This window comes from Pristiophorus japonicus, chromosome 4 (genome assembly GCF_044704955.1).
Source record: "Pristiophorus japonicus isolate sPriJap1 chromosome 4, sPriJap1.hap1, whole genome shotgun sequence".
Taxonomy (NCBI): Eukaryota; Metazoa; Chordata; class Chondrichthyes; family Pristiophoridae; genus Pristiophorus; species Pristiophorus japonicus.
The window spans coordinates 37,955,778-37,975,952 of record NC_091980.1 but is presented as its reverse complement, the minus strand read 5'-3'; positions in this window follow the sequence as shown (position 1 = coordinate 37,975,952).

Sequence of the window (20,175 nt, the reverse complement as noted above, 5' to 3'; positions counted from 1 at the left end):
TTCTGGATTTCGGATGCTCTACCTGTAACCCCAACCCCGTGAGCATTTATCTTGTGCAGTAACCCTTTATGTGGTACCTTATCGAATACTTTCTGGAAATCCAAATACACCACATCCACTGGTTCCCCTTTATCCACCTTGCTCATTACATCCTCAAAGAACTCCAGCAAATTTGTCAAACATGAATTCCCTTTCATAAAACCATGCTGACTCTGCTTGACTAAATTATGCTTTTCCAAATGTCCTGCTACTGCATCCTTAATAATGGACTCCAGCATTTTACCAATGCCAGATGTTTGGCTAACTGGTCGACAGTTTCCTGCTTTCTGTCTGCCTCGTTTTTTAAACAGGGGCGTTACATTTGCAGTTTTCCAATCCGCTGAGACTACTCCAGAATTTAGGGAATTTTGGTAGATTACAGCCAATGCATCCACTATCTCTGCAGCCATTTCTTTTCAGACCCTAGGGTGCCAGCCATCAGGTCCAGGGAACTTGTCAACCTTTAATAAGTACTTTTTCTTTAGTGATAGTGATTGTTTTAAGTTCCTCCCTCCTGATAGCCCCTTGATTATCTATTATTGCGAAGATTTTGGTGTCTTCTACCGTGAATACCGATATAAAATATTTGTTCAAAATCTCTGCCATTTCCCTGTTCCTCATTATTAATTCCCCAGTCTTATCCTCTAAGGGACCAATGTTTACTTTAGCTACTCTCTTCCTTTTTATATACCTGTAGAAGCTTTTACTATCTGTTTTTATATTTCTTGCTAGTTTACTCTCATAATTTATCTTCCCTCTCTTTGTTATTTTGTTAGTCATCCTTTGCTGATATTTTTAAAATTCCCAATCCTCTGTCCTCCTATTAATCTTGGCCACTTTGTATGCCATTGTTTTCAGTTTAGTACCATCCTTTACTTCCTTAGTTAGCCACGGATGGTATTTCCTTCTTACTGGAATATATTTTTGTTTAATGTTGTGAAATATTTCCTTAAATGTCTGCCACTGCTTATCAACTATCTTACGCTTTAATTTATTTTCCCAGTCCACTTTAGCCAACTCTGTCTTCATACCTTTGTAATCGCCATTATTTAAAATCAGGACACTGGTTTGAGATCCAACTTTCTCACCCTCCAATTGAATTTTAAATTCAAATCATGCTATGTTCACCCTTTCCTAGAGGATCCTTTACTATGAGATAATTTATTAATCTTTTCTCATTACACAGTACCAGATCCAGAATAGCCTTCTCCCTAGTTGTTTCCGCAACATATTGTTCAAGGAAACCGGATACACTCTATGAACTCTTCCTCAAGACTACCTTGGCAAACTTGATTTGTCGAATCAATATGAAAATTAAAATCGCCCATGATTATTTCCATATCTTTCTTATAAGCCACTATTATTTCTTGATTTATACTCCGTCCAACAGTGTAGCTACTATTAGGGAGCTATAGACTACACCCACCAGCAACTTTTTCCCCTTATTATTTCTTATCTCCACCGAAACTGATTCTACATCTTGATCTTCTGAGCCAATATAATTTCTCACTACTGCATTGATCTCCTTTATTAACCGAGCTAACCCACCTCCTTTTCCCTTCTGTCTATCCTTCCGAATTGTCAAGTACTCCTGAATATTCAGTTCTTAGCCTTGGTCACCTTGCAACCATGTCTCTGTAATGGCTATCAGATCATACCCATTTGTATCTATGCGAGCCGTCAACTCATCTATCTTGCAACAAATGCTGTGTGCATTCAGATAAAGAGCTTTTAATTTTGTCTTTTTACCATTTTTCCCTGCTTTGACACCACTTTCTGATACACGCTTATAAATTGGCTAGAAAAAGCAACAAACCTGAGGACTGGGAGAAATTTAGAATTCAACAAAGGAGGACTAAGGGTTTAATTAAGAGGGAGAAAATAGAGTACGCGAGGAAGCTTGCAGGGAACATAAAAACTGAGTGCAAAAGCTTCTATAAATATGTGAAAAGAAAAAGATTAATCAAGACAAACGTAGGTCCCTTGCAGTCGGATTCAGGTGAATTTATAATGGGGAACAAAGAAATGGCAGACCAATTGAACAAATACTTCAGTTCTGTCTTCAGGAAGGAAGACACAAATAACCTTCCAGATGTACTAGGGGACAGTGGATCTAGTGAGAAGGAGGAACTGAAGGATATCCTTATTCGGTGGGAAATTGTGTTCGGGAAATTGATGGGATTGAAGGCCGATAAATCCCCGGGGCCTGATAGTCTGCATCCCAGAGTACTTAAGGAAGTGGCCCTAGAAATAGTGGATGCATTGATGATCATTTTCCAACAGTCTATCGACTCTGGATCAGTTCCTATGGACGGGAGGGTAGCTAATGTAACACCACTTTTTTAAAAAGGAGGGAGCGAGAAAGTGGGTAATTATAGACTGGTTAGCCTGACATCAGTAGTGGGGAAAATGTTGGAATCAATTATTAAGGATGAAATAGCAGCGCATTTGGGAAGCAGTGACAGGATCGGTCCAAGTCAGCATGGATTTATGAAAGGGAAATCATGCTTGACGAATCTTCTGGAATTTTTTGAGGATGTAATTAGCAGAGTGGACAAGGGAGAACCAGTGGATGTGGTGTATTTGGACTTTCAAAAGGCTTTTGACAAGGTCCCGCACAAGAGATTGGTGTGCAAAATCAAAGCACATGGTATTGGGGGTAATGTACTGACATGGATAGAGAACTGGTTGGCAGACAGGAAGCAGAGAGTCAGGATAAACGAGTCCTTTTCAGAATGGCAGGCAGTGACTAGTGGAGTGCTGCAGGGCTCAGTGCTGGGACCCCAGCTCTTTACAATATACATTAACGATTTAGATGAAGGAATTGAGTGTAATATCTGCAAGTTTGCGGATGACACTAAACTGGGTGGTGGTGTGAGCTGTGAGGAGGATGCTAAGAGGCTGCAGGGTGACTTGGACAGGTTAGGTGAGTAGGCAAATGCGTGGCAGATGCAGTATAATGTGGATAAATGTGAGGTTATCCATTTTGGTGGCAAAAACACAAAGGCAGAATGGTGGCAGATTAGGAAAAGGGGAGGTGCAACGAGACCTGGGTGTCATAGTTCATCAGTCATAGAAATTTGGCATGCAGGTACAGCAGGCGGTAAAGAAGGCAAATGTTATGTTGGCCTTCATAGCTAGGAGATTTGAGTATAGGAGCAGGGAGGTCTTACTGCAGTTGTACAGGACCTTGGTGAGGCCTCACCTGGAATATTGTGTTCAGTTTTGGTCTCCTAATCTGAGGAAGGACGTTCTTGCTATTGAGGGAATGCAGCGAAGGTTCACCAAACTGATTCCAGGGTTGGCTGGACTGACATATGAGGAGAGACTGGATCAACTGGGCCTTTATTCACTGGCGTTTAGAAGGATGAGAGGGGATCTCATAGAAACGTATAAGATTCTGACGAGACTGGACAGATTAGATGCGGGAAGAATGTTCCCGATGTTGGGGAAGTCCAGAACCAGGGGACATCATCTTAGGATAAGGGATAGGCCATTTAGGACTGAGATGAGGAGAAACTTCTTCACTCAGAGTTGTTAACCTGTGGAATTCCCTTCCGCAGAGAGTTGTTGATGCCAGTTCATTGGATATATTCAAGAGGGAATTAGATATGGCCCTTATGGCTAAAGAGATCAAGGGGTATGGAGAGAAAGCAGGAAAGGGGTACTGAGAAAATGATCAGCCATGACCTTATTGAATGACGGTGCAGGCTCGAAGGGCTGAATGGCCTACTCCTGCACCTATTTTCTATGTTTTCATGTTTATACATTCTGCCCCTTTCTGTCACACTCTGGTAACATTTTCCTCATTGCTACCCTGCTCTATTACCTTTTCCTTTCTCTTTAACTTTTTGCATTGTTGCTCACCTGAATCCTTCCCCCTCCCCGCACTAGTTTAAAGTCTCTCGACAGCCCTAGTTATTTGATTCACCAGGACTCTAGTCACAACATGGTTCAAGTGGAGCCTGCCCCAATGGAATTGCTCCCTCTTACCCCAGTTCTGGTGCCAGTAAGCTTTTGATGATCTGTCCTGATATCTCCTTTTGTGGCTCAATGTCAAAAATCTTTTTATTGATAACGCTCTTGTTAAGCACCTTGGGATGCTATGCTAAAGACGCTATATAAATCCAAGTTGTTGTTGCCTTCGGATTGATAACCTGCAGCACATCTACAATAACTCCTGACTTCAAGGTCACACAATAGATTAACATCTTATCAAACAAGAATTGTCATGTAAAGTGGGAGATTATTTAATGGCCACCTGCGCCTGAGCATTAACACTTAACAGAGAGCTGAATAAGACTTGAGATGGGGAATTGGAACATCCAGGAAGATTTTCTTCACAGCTCTAAGGTTAGGGAAAAGATGCAAGCCAGACTTATCACATGGAATTCTCAATGCATCAAGAAATTCTATATTCAAACATATGTCTCTTGAAAGAGTGTTTGTTGTTGAAATGATATATAATGGATATTATACAGTTTATAGCTTATCGTATTATATCGCGTTCTAAAAAATTGCATTAAATGTAAAATTAAACAACATAACTCATGGCATTCTCTTGCTGTAACCCTGTTATTTCTATCATAAAAGTGGTGCAATGCTGTTATACCTTCAACTAAATCACTGTCAGCTTCAGTCCCCTTTCATCTACGTCATGCTGCCTCTGCCACATTCAGAGCAAATTTTGTTCGTCTCAAATGTAAACGTTAAAAAAAATAAACACCATATAAAATAAAGAAAAAATGTCTGACAATGGATTTAAGTAAGCAATTCAATCTCTGCTGATGTGCACGAACCAGAAGGGCTGGATTGAATTACTGTACACAGCACGAGAGACACATTCCACAACTGAGATCCACTCAAGTGAGAGGCAGCACAACAAAAAAAACAGAGCAACAACAGTCCAAAAAACACAGATGTAGAAGCAGTAACTACCAGGAAAAGAAAAAGGAAACCTACAGACAGAAGCTTATCAAAGGGTTCTCAAAACAACAGGGCATGATGCACAGGCAATCTACAAAATGACATCCTGCCGTAAACAGACAATTCAACACATCAGCTTCAAGACAACAGCGGGACAAGGGAACACTGAGCAACCAAGGATACAGCTTTGAAATGGGAAAGATAGGAAAATTCCTCTCAACCAGGCTACTGGAAAGCTGTTGGTGCTGATGATGTTTGTGCATCGAAATGGTAACATTCGCAAAAAATATAGTCCTGTGAAAATCAGACGCAGATTGTGAAATCCTCTTGAATGAAAACTGCTTTTTCAAATATTTAGTGGGTTAACAACAAGGTGCAGCTGAAGACAATTTTAATAGGGCAGATGTTTCAAAGGGGTCGAAATTGGATCTCGCCGAGTATGCTCCGCTCAGTTTCTTGGATTTTTCCGGCGGCCTAAAGCCACCAACCAAATAGCAAGGGGTCAAAATTAATTTTTGAATGCCACCCGTTACCGCTGGAGAAGGGCAGCTAACGGCGGCTAACGGGTGGCTAAATACTTAACGTCAGCAGTGACCAGGTTCCTCGGTTCACTGTAAATTTAGTTGGGTGGTGGGGGCGGCCCCAAGACGTACCGCTGCGCGCTCTGTCACTACCCACGTGGTGACATCATCGAACGTGCAATACCCCTTTGCCGCCGCGACTGCAAAATGAGGTAATTACGGTGGCCTTACCGGTAGGTTTTCGTACAGCCTGGGAAAAGCGGCGGGACATTGGGGATCCTGGGGCAGTAGCATCCAGGAATCAAGGCAAGTGGTTATGTTTATTTTTTTTTACCATTTATGTATCAATGGGACCAGTGGGGAAGTGTGGGTGTGGGTGATTGTCAGAAACATTTTTTTTTTTCAATTTGCATGCCGGCAGCCTACCGTCGGGAAATTCAGTAGGCCTCTTGATCTGGAGGCGACGTAGGTTAACCAGCTTCCCACTGGTTCTGTAGTTTAGTTCCACTCCGGCGGGGAGCTTGTTGACAGTGAGGTGGAGCATGGCAGCGAGGAAGATTGAGAAGAGGGTTGGAGCAATGATGCAGCCCTGTTTGATTCCGTGGAATGGGTCTGTAATGGATCCGCTGGTAAGGATCACGGCCTGCATGTCATTGTGGAGCAGGCGAAGGATGTTGACAAACTTTTGGGGCACCTAAAACGGAGGAGGACGCCCCATAAGCCCTCACGGTCGACAGTGTCAAAGGCCGTTGTAAGATCGAAAAAGGCCATGTATAAGGGCTGGTGCTGCTCCCTGCATTTTTCCTGCAGTTGTCGTTCTGCAAAGATCATGTCCGTTGTTCCCCGTAGGGGATGAAATCCACACTGACTTCGGGAGGAGCTCCTCGGCCACAGGGAGATGACGGTTGAGGAGGACTCTAGCGACAACCTTCCCAGTGGTTGATAGCAGGGAGATTCCCCTGTAGTTGCCACAGTCGGATTTGTTCCCCTTTTTAAAAATGGACACGACCACTGCATCGCTGAGCTCTCCCAGCATGCTCTCTTCCCTCCAAATGAGAGAAATGAGGTCTTGCATCCACGCCAACAGCGCCTCTCTGCCATATTTTAGAACCTCAGCAGGAATTCCATCAGCACCCGTAGCCTTGTTATTCTTGAGTTGTTTTATGGCTTTGTCTACCTCTTGCAGCGTTGGAGTTTCACTGAGATGGTGGAGGGTTGCATGCTGCGGGATGGAGTTGAGAACACTCGAGTCAAAGGCAGAGTCTTGATTGAGGAGATATTCAAAGTGCTCCTTCTAGCGGGCCCTGACAGTCTCGGTGTCCTTGATGAGTGTTTCCCTGTTCTTTGCCAAGAGTGGGGTGGGGCCTTGGGAGTTTGGACCGTAGGTAGCCTTGACTGCAGTGAAGAATCCTCTTATGTCGTGGCTGTTGGCTAGTTGTTGTATCACCTGCGCTTTCTCCATCCACCACCTGTTCTTTAGGTCCTGTTTAGGGTTTTTTGTTGGACCTCAGCCTTGAGGCGTCTGTAACGTTGCTTTGTAGCTCCCAAGTTTGGTTGTTGCTTGAGGCTCAAAAATGCTCGGCGCTTGCGATCTATTAGTTCTTGGATCTCCTGATTATTTTCATCAAACCAGTCCTGGTGTTTTCTGGTTGAGTAACCAAGTGTCTTTTCACAGGTACTGGTTATGGAGGCCTGGAGGGCAGACCAAGCGCTGTGGGCATTGAGCACCTCAGGGACATCAAGGCATGCCAGATTGGCTGTGAGGCGCTGGCTGTATAGGGCTCTCTTAGCTTGGTCTTTAAGTGCCCTGGCATTAATTTTTTTGTGGCACTGCTTCTGCTGTCCCCTCTGCTTTGGGGCAATGTTAATATTGATGATGGATCGAATTAGGCAATGGTCCGTCCAGCAGTCGTCAGCTCCTGTCATGGCATGGGTGATGCGTACATCCTTGTGATCCTTGGCTCGGACAATGACATAGTCCAGCAGGTGCCAGTGTTTGGAGCGAGGGTGTTGCCACGATGCCTTGTATTTGTCCCTCTGGCGGAACAGGGTGTTAATGATGAGGAGTTTGTGTTCTAGACATTTTGTCAGGAATAGGGTGCCTTTGGAGTTGGATTTCCCTACCCCCTCTCTGCCAATCACACCTCCTCAGAGGGCTGTGTCTTTGCCGACCCTGGCATTAAAGTCTCCTCGGAGGATAAATTTGTCGTCCTTGGGGTCGCAGGACAAGGATGTCTCAAGGTTGAAATAAAAACCCTCTTTAGCCTCATCTGTTGCATCGAGTGTTGGGGCGTATGAACTGATGACTGTGGCGCATTGGTTCTGGGATAGGGTAAGGCGAAGGGTCATCAGGCGTTCATTAATCCCACAGGGGGAGTCTTTGAGGCAGCCGACCAGTTCATTTTTGATGACGATGCCGACTCCATGAAGACGGCGTTCTTCCTCTGGTTTTCCTTTCTAGAAAAATCTATAAGCTGCATGTTCCTTAAGCTGGCTTTCCCCTGCCCGCCGGGTATCGCTTAGGGCGGTGATGTCAATGTCAAAAAGTCTAAGTTCCCGGGCAATTATGGCAGTGTGGCCTTCTGGCCTGTCGCTGTTTGAATTGTCCATTAGTGTCCTGACGTTCCAGGCCCCGAACTTCATATTAAATGAGTGGAAGATGCCTGTGCGTGATTTATTTTAACGTGGGGTGGTCGTTGCACACCGACCACCACAATGGCTTAGCTGAGCATGGTCTTGGTCCAGAGGCAAGGGGGTCCAAGAGGACTGGAGACCAGTTGCCTACGGCGAGATGTTAGCCGCAAACTCGGCGCTGAGTAGCGCCCTTGATGGTAGGTGGCCTGCTGTTTGGTTGGGGGCAGGCATTGAGGAGATCTGCGGTCCCTTGGAGTTCAGTGTGGAAGGTCAGGTGGTCACAGCCATGGTACTCACCACGTGCTGGGGGAGAAAAGACCAGGTCATCAGCGGGGAAGGAGAGGTCCAGTCATCGTTGAAGGGAAGAAAGCCCGATCACTGTTGAGGAGTTGAGGTCCTGCCATCGTTGAGGCAGGAGGAGAGGCCAGCCGTCATCGCTGAAGAGGAGAGGTCCAGTCATCGTCACTAGAGGGGGCCCGATCGTCGTTGGGGGAGGTCCGGTCGCCATTGGTGGGGGCCTGTCGGCGTTGGAGAGGGTCCGGTCATTGCTGGAGGGGGTCTGATCGTCATTGGAGGGGATCTGATTGCCGCTGGAGGGGGCCCGGTCGCCGTTGGAGGAGGCCCGGTCGCCGTTGGAGGTGGTCCGGTCGCCGCTGGAGGCTCACCTGGCTCGCCGGGTGTCGTCGAGGATCGGGTGGGGCAGCAGAGTCGATGTCGAAGGAGCAGATTGCCAGAGAAGGTCGCTGAAGCAGGGAAGAGGTCCAGATCCAGTTGACGCCCGAGGATGAGTGCTGCTCTTGAGGTCGGACTGCAGTTTTAACCTGAGGCTTGTCCGCTAAGCCGTCGTATCTTTCTCACAAGGACAATCTGCCGGCAAGAAGATTTGGGACAGGGAGGACGAGAAACACGAGTTATTTTAAAAAATGTATTTGTTACCTTGTGGGCCAGGAGAAACAGGAGGTAACCTCAGAGAAAACGGGTGAGAGTTATCAATTCACATTTTCCAGTCTGTTTAACATTCAATGGAGTCAATGGGAAGGAGTATCAGGCAGAGCTGTCGATGCGCTATCGCCCATTTTGCGTGAGTGCCCAATTTGAACTTCATCCCCAATATGTCTGATCTTAGAATGTGTAATGTAATGGAAGGCGTATGACCATCAGGGAAAAGAATACAAAGCAAGGTTATTTATGCAGAAAGACGAAAAAGACTCTAAGAAGTACACCGCATTCGAAACAGTAAAAGACATCTGCAATGAAGGCAGAGAAACAATTAATAAAAGCAGAGATAATATCAGGTTAGTGAAAAAAAATTACATTAGCAGATAAATTAAATTGAGGATTGTTATAAAATTAACACAAAGATCACAGACTGGAAAATGACATGTAGTTAGGCACTGGCCAGCTTGGAATTATCCTCGAAGAATTAAATTAATTGGGGGTGAGTTTGACCTAATTTGGCAGATGGGAATCCCACGGGATACATACATACATACAAAATAGGTACAGGAGTAGACCATTCGGCCCTTCAAGCCTGCACCACCATTCAATATAATCATGGCTGATCATGCAACTTCACTACCCCATTCCTGCTTTCTCTCCATACCCCTTGATCCCTTTAGCCGCAAGGGCCACATCTAACTCCCTTTTGAATATATCTAATGAACTGGCCTCAACAACTTTCTGTGGTAGAGAATTCCACAGGTTAACAACTCTGAGTGAAGAAGTTTCTCCTCATCTCGGTCCTAAATGGCTTACCCCTTATCCTTCGACTGTGACCCCTGGTTCTGAACTTCCCCAACATCGGGAACATTCTTCCTGCATCTAATCTGTCCAATCCCGTCAGAATTTTATATGTTTCTATGAGGTCCCCTCTCATTCTTCTAAATTCCAGTGAATATAAGCCTAGTCAATCCACTCTTTCTTCATATGTCAGTCCTGCCATCCCAGGAATCAGTCTAATGAATCTTTGCTGCACTCCCTCAATAGCAAGAATGTCCTTCCTCAGATTAGATCAAAACTGTACACAATATTCAAGGTGTGGCCTCACCAAGGCCATGTCCAACTGCAGTAAGACCGCCCTGCTCCTATACTGAAATCCTCTCGCTATGAAGGCCAACATGCCATTTGCCTTCTTCACCGCCTGCTCTTCACCGCCTGCTGTACCTACATGCCAACTTTCATTGACTGATGTACCATGACACCCAGGTCTCGTTCCACCTCCCCTTTTCCTAATCTGTCACCATTCAAATAATATTCTGCCTTTGTGTTTTTGCCACCAAAGTGAATAACCTCACATTTATCTACATTATACTGCATCTGCCATGCATTTACTCACTCACCTAACCTGTCCAAGTCACCCTGCAGCCTCTTAGCATTCTCCTCACAGCTCACACTACCACCCAGCTTAGTGTCATCTGCAAACTTGGAGATATTACATTTAATTCCTTCGTCAAAATCATTAATGTATATTGTAAATAGCTGGGGTCCCAGCACTGAACCTTGCTGTACCCCACTATTCACTGCCTGCCATTCTGAAAAGGATCCGTTTATCCCGACTCTCTGCTTCCTGTCTGCCAACCAGTTCTCTATCCACGTCAATACATTACCCCCAATACCATGTGCTTAAATTTTGCACACTAATCTCTTGTATGGGACCTTGTCAAAAGCCTTTTGAAAGTCCAAATACACCACATCCACTGGTTCTCCCTTGTCCACTCTACTAGTTACATGCTCAGAAAATTCGAGAAGATTTGTCAAGCATGATTTGCCTTTCATAAATCCATGCTGACTTGGACCGATCCTGTCACTGCTTCCCAAATGCGCTGCTATTTCATCCTTAATAATTGATTCCAACATTTTCCCCACTACTGATGTCAGGCTAACCGGTCTATAATTCCCTGTTTTTTCTCTCTCTCCTTTTTTAAAAATGGGATTACATTAGCTACCCTCCAATCCATAGGAACTGATCCAGAATCGATAAAATGTTGGAAAATGACCACCAATGCATCCACTATTTCTAGAAGTACTTCCTTAAGTACTCTGGGATGCAGCCTATCAGGCCCTGGGGATTTATCGGCCTTCAATCCCACCAATTTCCCAAACACAATTTCCTGACTAATAAGGATTTCCTTCAGTTCCTCCTTCTCACTAGACCCTTGGTCCCCTAGTATTTGTGTCTTCCTTAGTGAAGACAGAACCAATTGGTCTGCCATTTCTTTGTTCCCCATTATAAATTCACCTGATTCTGACTGCAAGGGACTTACTCATTTTTTTCTCTTCACAGGTAGAATGCCGGTTTAACACCCCGCGCAATATTACTCTCCACTAACTTTAATGGGAAGTAAGATCGGACTGGGTGTAAAACCAACATTGTAGTTTCCCAATGGGCGGTTTTGGTAAAAATTGCTCCCACTGATTCTGAGTTATGAAAAACATATACAAAACAAACATATTTTTCCTGAAAATGAAACCTCTATTCCTGGGATAAAAAAGAGTTGAGTTAAAACCTGATTTCCCTAGCCCTGTGTCTCAGAAGCACAAGAACCATTGTGTCCTGTGAAAGATTTTTATAAACTTAACCTATATTTATCTCTCTCACATTCAATCACATTCCCAAACAGATATTTGTTCAGTTGATTTCTGAGTTAAGCAATGTAGCATCGCCACTTTTGTGATGCCTTATGCAGTATATATATAAACTAACCGGCTTAAAGTGAACAGACGTGTGCATGTTAATGCCCTTAACCACCGCTTCATCCAGCTTATAAAGTTCAGATGTCTACGAGCAGGGCCTCCTTTTGCGAATGGCACCCATCTCCTACCGACCACGAATGACTCCCAGCTTCTCAGTATGAGATGACCTGAGCTCAGCACTAATGTATGATTGCCACTGAGGTTCGCTAAAGAGAAGGTCCGTTAAATTATTCATATAATATGCAGATAATGGCCGTGTTTGGGGAAAAAAAAATATTCCATGGCATTCAAAAATAAGGCACAAAACTCTGCTGAGTGGCACAGAGTGATGAAAACTGCATTGAATAAATAATGTCAACCAATTGTTGAAAACTGATCATTTGCTTCAATATGCAGAACAACAGTTTCTTGGGGGTTTCTGCGGAGGCATCGTCAATATCAGGGATAGTAAACTTAGGCAATCAGTGGAAATGACTGGATTTTATTCATGGTATAATTAGCAAACAGCAGCATAGGTAATTTGTTGAAGAGACTTAATAACTGTTGCCAATAATTTAGCAGCCTCTTCCCAGAGTCTTTTATGTTAGTTCTAGCGTTCAAACACAGAGCACAGCACCATCTGGCACATGTTAGGTGAGGACGATTCAAAGAAGGGGGTAGTTATTTGAACATGATAGATGTGTTGTTAAATGTAGAAATACAACAACAACAACTTATATTTATATAGAGCCTTTATGGGGAAAGGGCAGTGAAGTGGAGTTGAGGCCAAGATCAGACCAGCCATGATCTTATTGAATGGTGCAGCAGGCTCGAGGGGCCAGATGGCCTACTCCTGCTCCTATTTCTTATGTTCTTATGCTCAATGCAGTAAAATGTCCCAAGGCATTTCATAGGAGTATTATGACAAAATAATTGACGCTGAGCCACATAAGGAGAAATTATAGCAGATGACCAAATGTTTGGTCAAAGATTTTAAGGAGCATCTTAGAGAAAAGAAAGGTAGAGAGGTGGAGAGGTTTACATAGAAACATAGAAAATAGGCCATTCAGCCCTTCGAGTCTGCACCATCATTCAATAAGATCATGGCTGATCATTCACCTCAGTACCCCTTTCCTGCTTTCTCTCCATATCCCTTGATCCCTTTAGCCACAAGGACCATATCTAACGCCCCCTTGAATATATCCAATGAACTGGCATCAACAACTCTCTGCGGCAGGGAATTCCACAGGTTAACAACTCTCTGAGTGAAGAAGTTTCTCCTCATCTCAGTCCTAAATGGCTTCCCCCTTATCCTTAGACTGTGTCTCCTGGTTCTGGACTTCCCCAACATCGGGAACATTCTTCCAGCATCTAACCTGTCTCGTCCCGTCAGAATTTTATATGTTTCTATGAGATCCCCTCTCATCCTTCTAAACGCCAGTGAATACAGGCCCAGTCGATCCAGTCTCTCCTCATATGTCAGTCCTGCCATCCCGGGAATCAGTCTGGTGAACCTTTGCTGCACTCCCTCAATAGCAAGAATGTCCTTCCTCAGATTAGGAGACCAAAACTGAACACAATATTCCAGGTGAGGCCTCACCAAGGCCCTGTACAACTGCAGTAAGACCTCCCTGCTCCTATACTCAAATCCCCTAGCTAGGAAGGCCAACATACCATTTGCTTTCTTCACCGCCTGCTGTACCTGCATGTCAACTTTCAATGACTGATGAACGATGACACCCAGGTCTCGTTGCACCTCCCCTTTTCCTAATCTGCCGCCATTCAGATAATATTCTGTCTTTGTGTTTTTGCCACCAAATTGGATAAGCTCATATATCCACATTATACTGCCTCTGCCATGCATTTGCCCACTCACCTAACCAAGTCACCCTGCAGCTTCTTAGCATCCTCCTCACAGCTCACGCCCGCCACCCAGCTTAGTGTCATCCGCAAACTTGGAGATATTACATTCAATTCCTTCATCTAAATCATGAATGTATATTGTAAATTGCTGGGGTCCCAGCACTAAGCCATGTGGCACCCCACTAGTCACTGCCTGCCATTCTGAAAAGGACCCATTTATCCCGACTCTCTGCTTCCTGTCTGCCAACCAGTTTTCTATCCACGTCAGTACATTACCCCAAATGCCATGTGCTTTAATTTTGCACACCAATCTCTTGTGTGGGACCTTGTCACAAGCCTTTTGAAAGTCCAAATACACGACATCCACTGGTTCTCCCTTATCCACTCTACTAGTAACATCCTCAAAAAATTCTCGATGTGGGGCTGGAGGAGATTACAGAGATACAGAGGTTTATATTCACTGGAATTTAGAAGAATGAGCCGGGATCTCATAGAAACATATAAAATTCTGACGGGATTGGACAGGTTAAATGCAGGAAGAATGTTCCCGATGTTGGGGAAGTCCAGAACCAGGAGTCACAGTCTAAGGGTAAGGGGTAAGCCATTTAGGACCGAGATGAGGAAAAACTTCTTCACTCAGAGAATTGTGAACCTGTGGAATTCTCTACCACAGAAAGTTGTTGAGGCCAGTTCATTAGATATATTCAAAAGGGAATTAGATGTGGCCCTTGTGGGTAAAGGGATCAAGGGGTATGGAGAGAAAGCAGGAATGGGGTAGTGAAGTTGCATGATCAGCCCTGATCATATTGAATGGTGGTGCAGGCTCGAAGGTCCGAATGGCTGACTCCTGCACCTACTTTCTATGTTTCTATAGGGAGGAGCGAGGCCATGAAAACAAGGATGAGAATTTTGAAATCAAGACATTGTTTAACTAGAAGCCAATGTGGGTCAGCGGGCACAAGGGTGATGGGTGAATGGGATTTGGTGCAAGTTAGGACCCTATATGAGAGTTTCAGCAGCGGATGAGCCGAGGCAAGGGTGGAGACGGGCGATGTTGCGGAGGTGGAAATAGGCGGTTTTATTTATGCCGTTGATATGTGGTCGGATGCTCATTTCAGGGTCAAATATGACACACCAAGGTTGCAAGCAGGGTGGTTCAGCCTTAGACAGATGTTAGAAAAAGGGATGGTGTCATTGGCTCAGGGATAGAGTTTGTGGCGAGGACTGAAAACAATGGTTTTGGTCTACCCAATATTTAATTGGAGAAAATTTCTGCCCATCAAGTACTGGAAGTCGGACAAGCAGTCTGACAATTTAGAAACTGTGAAGGGGTCGAGAGAAATGGTGGTGAGGTGGAGCTGGGTGTCTTCAGCATACGTGACCTATGTATTATTATTTCTTCAGATGCCTCAGTAATTTCCATTGAGCTTCTTGTGATTTTTGAGATCTGAGGAGTTAAAAGGCTTTGGAGCCAAAATTGCCCCCCTCTTTTATATACAGAGATCCAGGGGGGGGAAATTGCGCATTCTTTAAGAGGAGCAGTAAGGCCGTTCCGACCAGGGGCAGCCAGATGGGCCGACCCATCAGAAATTGCCCATGAGGCGGGGGTAGCTGAAACAGGTTTCCGCCCCACCCAGCGTACCCGCCCTGTCATGCACAGACCGACCCCTTACCGCCCGGTGGCGACTGCTTACCGTCCCGCGAGGGAAATTGTCCCGCGGGAGTGGAGCCACTGCCGCTTGGTGCCCCAACAGCTTTTCGTGGTGGGAAGCTGCCAGTGGCTGGTCGGAGTATCCGCCCTTAAATGGGAGGGTGCAATGCCGCGACCACCATTGTCGGCCAACTCTGAAGTTGACCTGACAATGGCGACCACGGGTTCAGCCGAGCCACCAACAGGCAGCTTGGCACCCCTTCTTGGGTACCGGGCCATTGGCCCGCCCCTTTAAATGAAAGGGAGGAATGCTGTGGCGTGCTCAGCGTGCGCTCATGACCCCACCCACCTTCCACACCGCTCCAAAATCATTTCCGCCCCAAACACCGCCACTTTGAATTGCAGAATCAAAAGCAATTTCCCTATATTCTCCACCCCATGAATTAGGGCGGAGAATATTCAATTTATTTGAATTATCCACCCCATTTGGGGCGGAGGGCAATTTTGGCCCCTTTGTAATTCTATCCTTTGGCTTTTTGAGAATCCTAGGTGAGGAATCAAGTCCCATGATGCATCAAGATTGAGCCTCAGGGAGGACAGGTGGAAGTGTAATGGCTGAATTGCAACGTATACATGTAATAAAGGAGTTAGCTGACTGTTACAAGGTTTCTGGGGATTTTGGGAGTCATCATTTAAAATGGCCTTGAAGAAAAAAATGACTTGATGGCATGTAAATAATTTCTCTTCCCAGTTTGCCTCATTCTATTTTTGTGAAATAAAAGTTGATTAACACAAAGCAGCAGGATGGTAAGCTAATGACACAAATCTTCATTCAAAAGAGCAAGGGTAATCTCAAATACATCTGTAATATAGATTTTTCAGCTTTCTAACAGTACATCAACTCTAACAATTACACATTCTTATTTCTGTACCACTTGGCAAAAGGTCAGTGGGATATTTCTTTTTCTCCTTCCTGTTCCCTCCTTTGTCTTGCTCACCTCTCCTTCTTCTCCCCTCCGTGTGTCTCTTTTCTTTCCCTATTTCTCTCCTCGCCTCTTCTTTTCTATTCTCTCTCTCTGCCTCCTTTCATTCTGCCCTATTCCTTTCTCACTATCTTTGTCTCTCCCCTCCATTTTTCTACCTTCTGGCAGAACAAAAAGCATCAATAAAAAGGATTTACTGAAATCAGTGTAATTCCAATATATTGTTCATTTCATCCGCTTTCTTCAGCAATTTTTTGGTTCAATTTTCCTTTTTATGTCTGGAGAATATTTTTCCCCTCCTCATTTTCCTCCCCTCCCAAAATTGCAACTGCCTCGAACACTTTTTGGCCTCTTCATCTTTTGGGGCTGCAACATGGTCGTGAACATTTGGTGGGTCTCACTTGCACCAGGATTAGCCAGTTATGCTCCGTGAAACCAACTGATCATATGTTGGGTATTACATAGGATTACATACGATATGCAGCACAGAAACAGGTCATTCGATCCAGCCAATCTATGCCGGCGTTTATGCTCCACTCGAATCTCCTCCTGTCTTTCCTCATCTAAATCTATCAGCATAACCCTTCTCCCTCATATGCTTATCTAGCCTCCCCTTAAATGCATCTATACTATTTGCTTCAAACACTCCCTGTGGGAGCGAGTTCCATATTTTCACCACTCTCTGGGTAAAGACATTTCTTCTGAATCCCTATTTCATTTCTTGGTGTCTATGTCATATTGATGGCCCCTAGTTTTGCTCTTCCCCACAAGTGTCTACTCTATCAAAATTGAGTGCTAAAGTATGAGGATTTCTGGGCAAAACCCAACAGGCCATCTTGGAAACTTGCACTTGTCTGCATCACCTGGTGCTATCATTAAGCTGGCATCTAACTGAACTGTCAATATTTGACTTACTTCCCCATTTATTATTGTTCCAGCCAACCTTCCCACACTTCAGACTATATGACAGGTACAAGATGTCTTGTAAAACCTGAGAATTAAATAATAAAATTGAATGTTGTGGGTTTTTATTGAATGAGCTAGGATGACCAATGGTCTTCATCATCTCCATCTTGTGACCATGGAAGCATTCCTACTTGATCCACAGTTGTTTGGGTCTGTGGCTTCTTTGTCACACGTGGAGGAGAAAGCAGGTAATAATTAAAATGTGATCCAATATCCAATAACTGAGCATTAGTTTTGATTAATGGACCAAATAAAATGCAGTTTTGCACCCTCACTTTCCAGGGACATTAACCGATATGGAATGCTGCCTTGTGTTCCTTTTCAGAATGATTTTTCATACTGGCTGTATTTAATTATTAACAGCCCAAGGCCACCAGGCAGGGGCCAGATTTAAAACACTGCATCAATGTCAAAAATGGAAGTCGGTGATTTTCACTCAAGCACATTACACTTAATTTCAGCGGCCTGGTGGGATGGGACACATACCAACTGGTACTTTTCTTTCCCTTTCGTGTAAAGTTGAGAATGATAGAGTAGCTGCTTAAAAACATCATCAGTGAAGTTCTGGTGAAATAGCCACTCTGAGCTTGATGCAAAGTAAGTGTCTTGAGCATGTTGAGGTAATAATGCTGCCTCGAATTGCAACATTTGTAAGAATACTGAGGTGAGAAAAGTGAAACAAAACACCAATAATTGAGAAGAATTCAGCTAGAAATTCAAAAGTTCAAACATTTTCATGTCAGATGTTGAGCACAGACACTTTCATCTATAACATGCTCACCTCTAGAACAATTACTCCTCCTTCTGTCCGCAAATTGCACAAATACCCCTTGAATTCACTGCCCAAAAGCTTTTAAGGCACACACTTTTTTGTGGCACAAACTAATTAAATGTGTTGAGTAACTGCAATTGTTTCAATTGAGGTCCTGAAGTGCGTCACTGCTCGATTTAAAGCTGCTCTGTCTGAGTGGAAATTTTGGGGGGGGGGAACATGCGACAGTGACACAAATCCATGTCAGGATGTTATTTCATTTTTTTCTTTTTTTTCCATTACAACAAAACCTTCAGTGAACAGAATCCAGTGGGTAAGCACTGGGCCTGCACATGGTGCAAGTAATGCAATGGTTTGCATGTGCACAGACGCTTGGTCTCATTGTGTTTTAAATGGTATGCAGTTTCTTCACCATTCCCGTGCAAAAGCAAAGGTTTGCCAATACTTTTCCAGGGGCAGAATGCACCTTTGAAGGGAATGTAACGTGCGACAAAAAAAAGGAGCAAAATACAACACCTTCAATGACCTTGCCAGCCTGACTGATGAATACAGATTCTGAGCAAAGGTCTGTGTATGACAGTAATTCAGGCCACCTACCCTTTATCTCACTGTCCTCGTATCCGATGTAACCTTTGCTGCTTCCAAGTTGGATTTTGACAAAATATGTTGCAATTATTAACGTAAGTAATTGCTTATAAATCCTTTTTCAATAGTCGGTTTATTTATGTTTTCGAAAGCACTCGTTTTCTTTTCATTAACTCTCTTTAAAATTACATTAAGGTTCCCCATGGTCTTAGACAAATGTTATTACATTACTTCAAATTAATTAGATGCTAATTGACACGAAATTTCAGTTTGTTAATAGATGCTAAAGCAGACATTAATGAATAATGTTCTTAACAAGTTGACATATATCAATTAATTCATTAAAAAAAAAACACCCATGCGGCTACTTCTTTCAAATTGACCTCCAGTTATCCACATTGTTCATCATCGTCACTCTTTTTCATGAACAATCGAGTAAAATCATCAAATTTGAACTAAATCTAGAAGTAGAACAAGGAAACAAATGGACCCTAATTGGAGCAGACCACTGTAATCTTCATAAGCATTCCCTCAAAGCCCTTGCTTGTATCCCATGGAATGAAAACCTCATGCTGACTTTTAAAACCTTGTGACTTTTTGTACAATGGGAATAGGGCACTAGTCAGTGTCGCACCATTTATAAATGGTAGAGTTTGGAGATGTGTACCTACCTGGAGGCCTCTGCTTCCCGCTGCTCGTCCCTTATACCAAACATTATTAACAACAGATTAAGAAGCATGAACCTGAAGATGGTGATCTTTGACATCTCCTCATACCTAATGACCATCATGCTTGACATTTTTTGCCTTTCTCACTGAACCATTTTCAACCTATTAATTTCCCGCCAACCAAATATTAACCTTCCTCGCTTTTTCACATTTGTTAATGGGCTCCATATACTGACCATTGGAAGATAATACAAAAAAACAGCATCCTATGGATAACCATTTATTAATAAAATAATGAATTGAAATGTCAGATTTAGGGCGCTTCGTGACAAATAATGCTTTTCTTTGCTGATCAGTTATTGAACGCAGAAACTAATCATTTCAAGCAACATCTACTCTACTAATAGTCAACGCCACGATAAGCTGTGCATCATATTTGTCACAAAGACCTTACACACAAGTGGCACAAATGTGGTTTGAATATGCAGTGAGTTTTCTTGATATAGATTATATCACGATAGTGCACGTTTACATGATATAAACTGTACAGTAGACACCTCAAGTCACTGGAGAAATAACACCAACGATGTTTCCGCAAGTTCCTACAAATCCCCTAGGAGGACAGACGCACCAACATTAGCGTCCTTGACCAGGCCAACATCCCCAGCATTGAAGCACTGACCACACTTGATCAGCTCTGCTGGGCGGGCCACATTGTCCGCATGCCAGACACGAGACTCCCAAAGCAAGCGCTCCAATTGGAACTCCTTCACGGCAAAGGGGCCAAAGGTCGGCAGAGGAAACATTACAAGGACACCCTCAAAGCCTCCCTGATAAAGTGCAACATCCCCACCAACACCTGGGAGTCCCTGGCAAAAGACCGCCCTACGTGGAG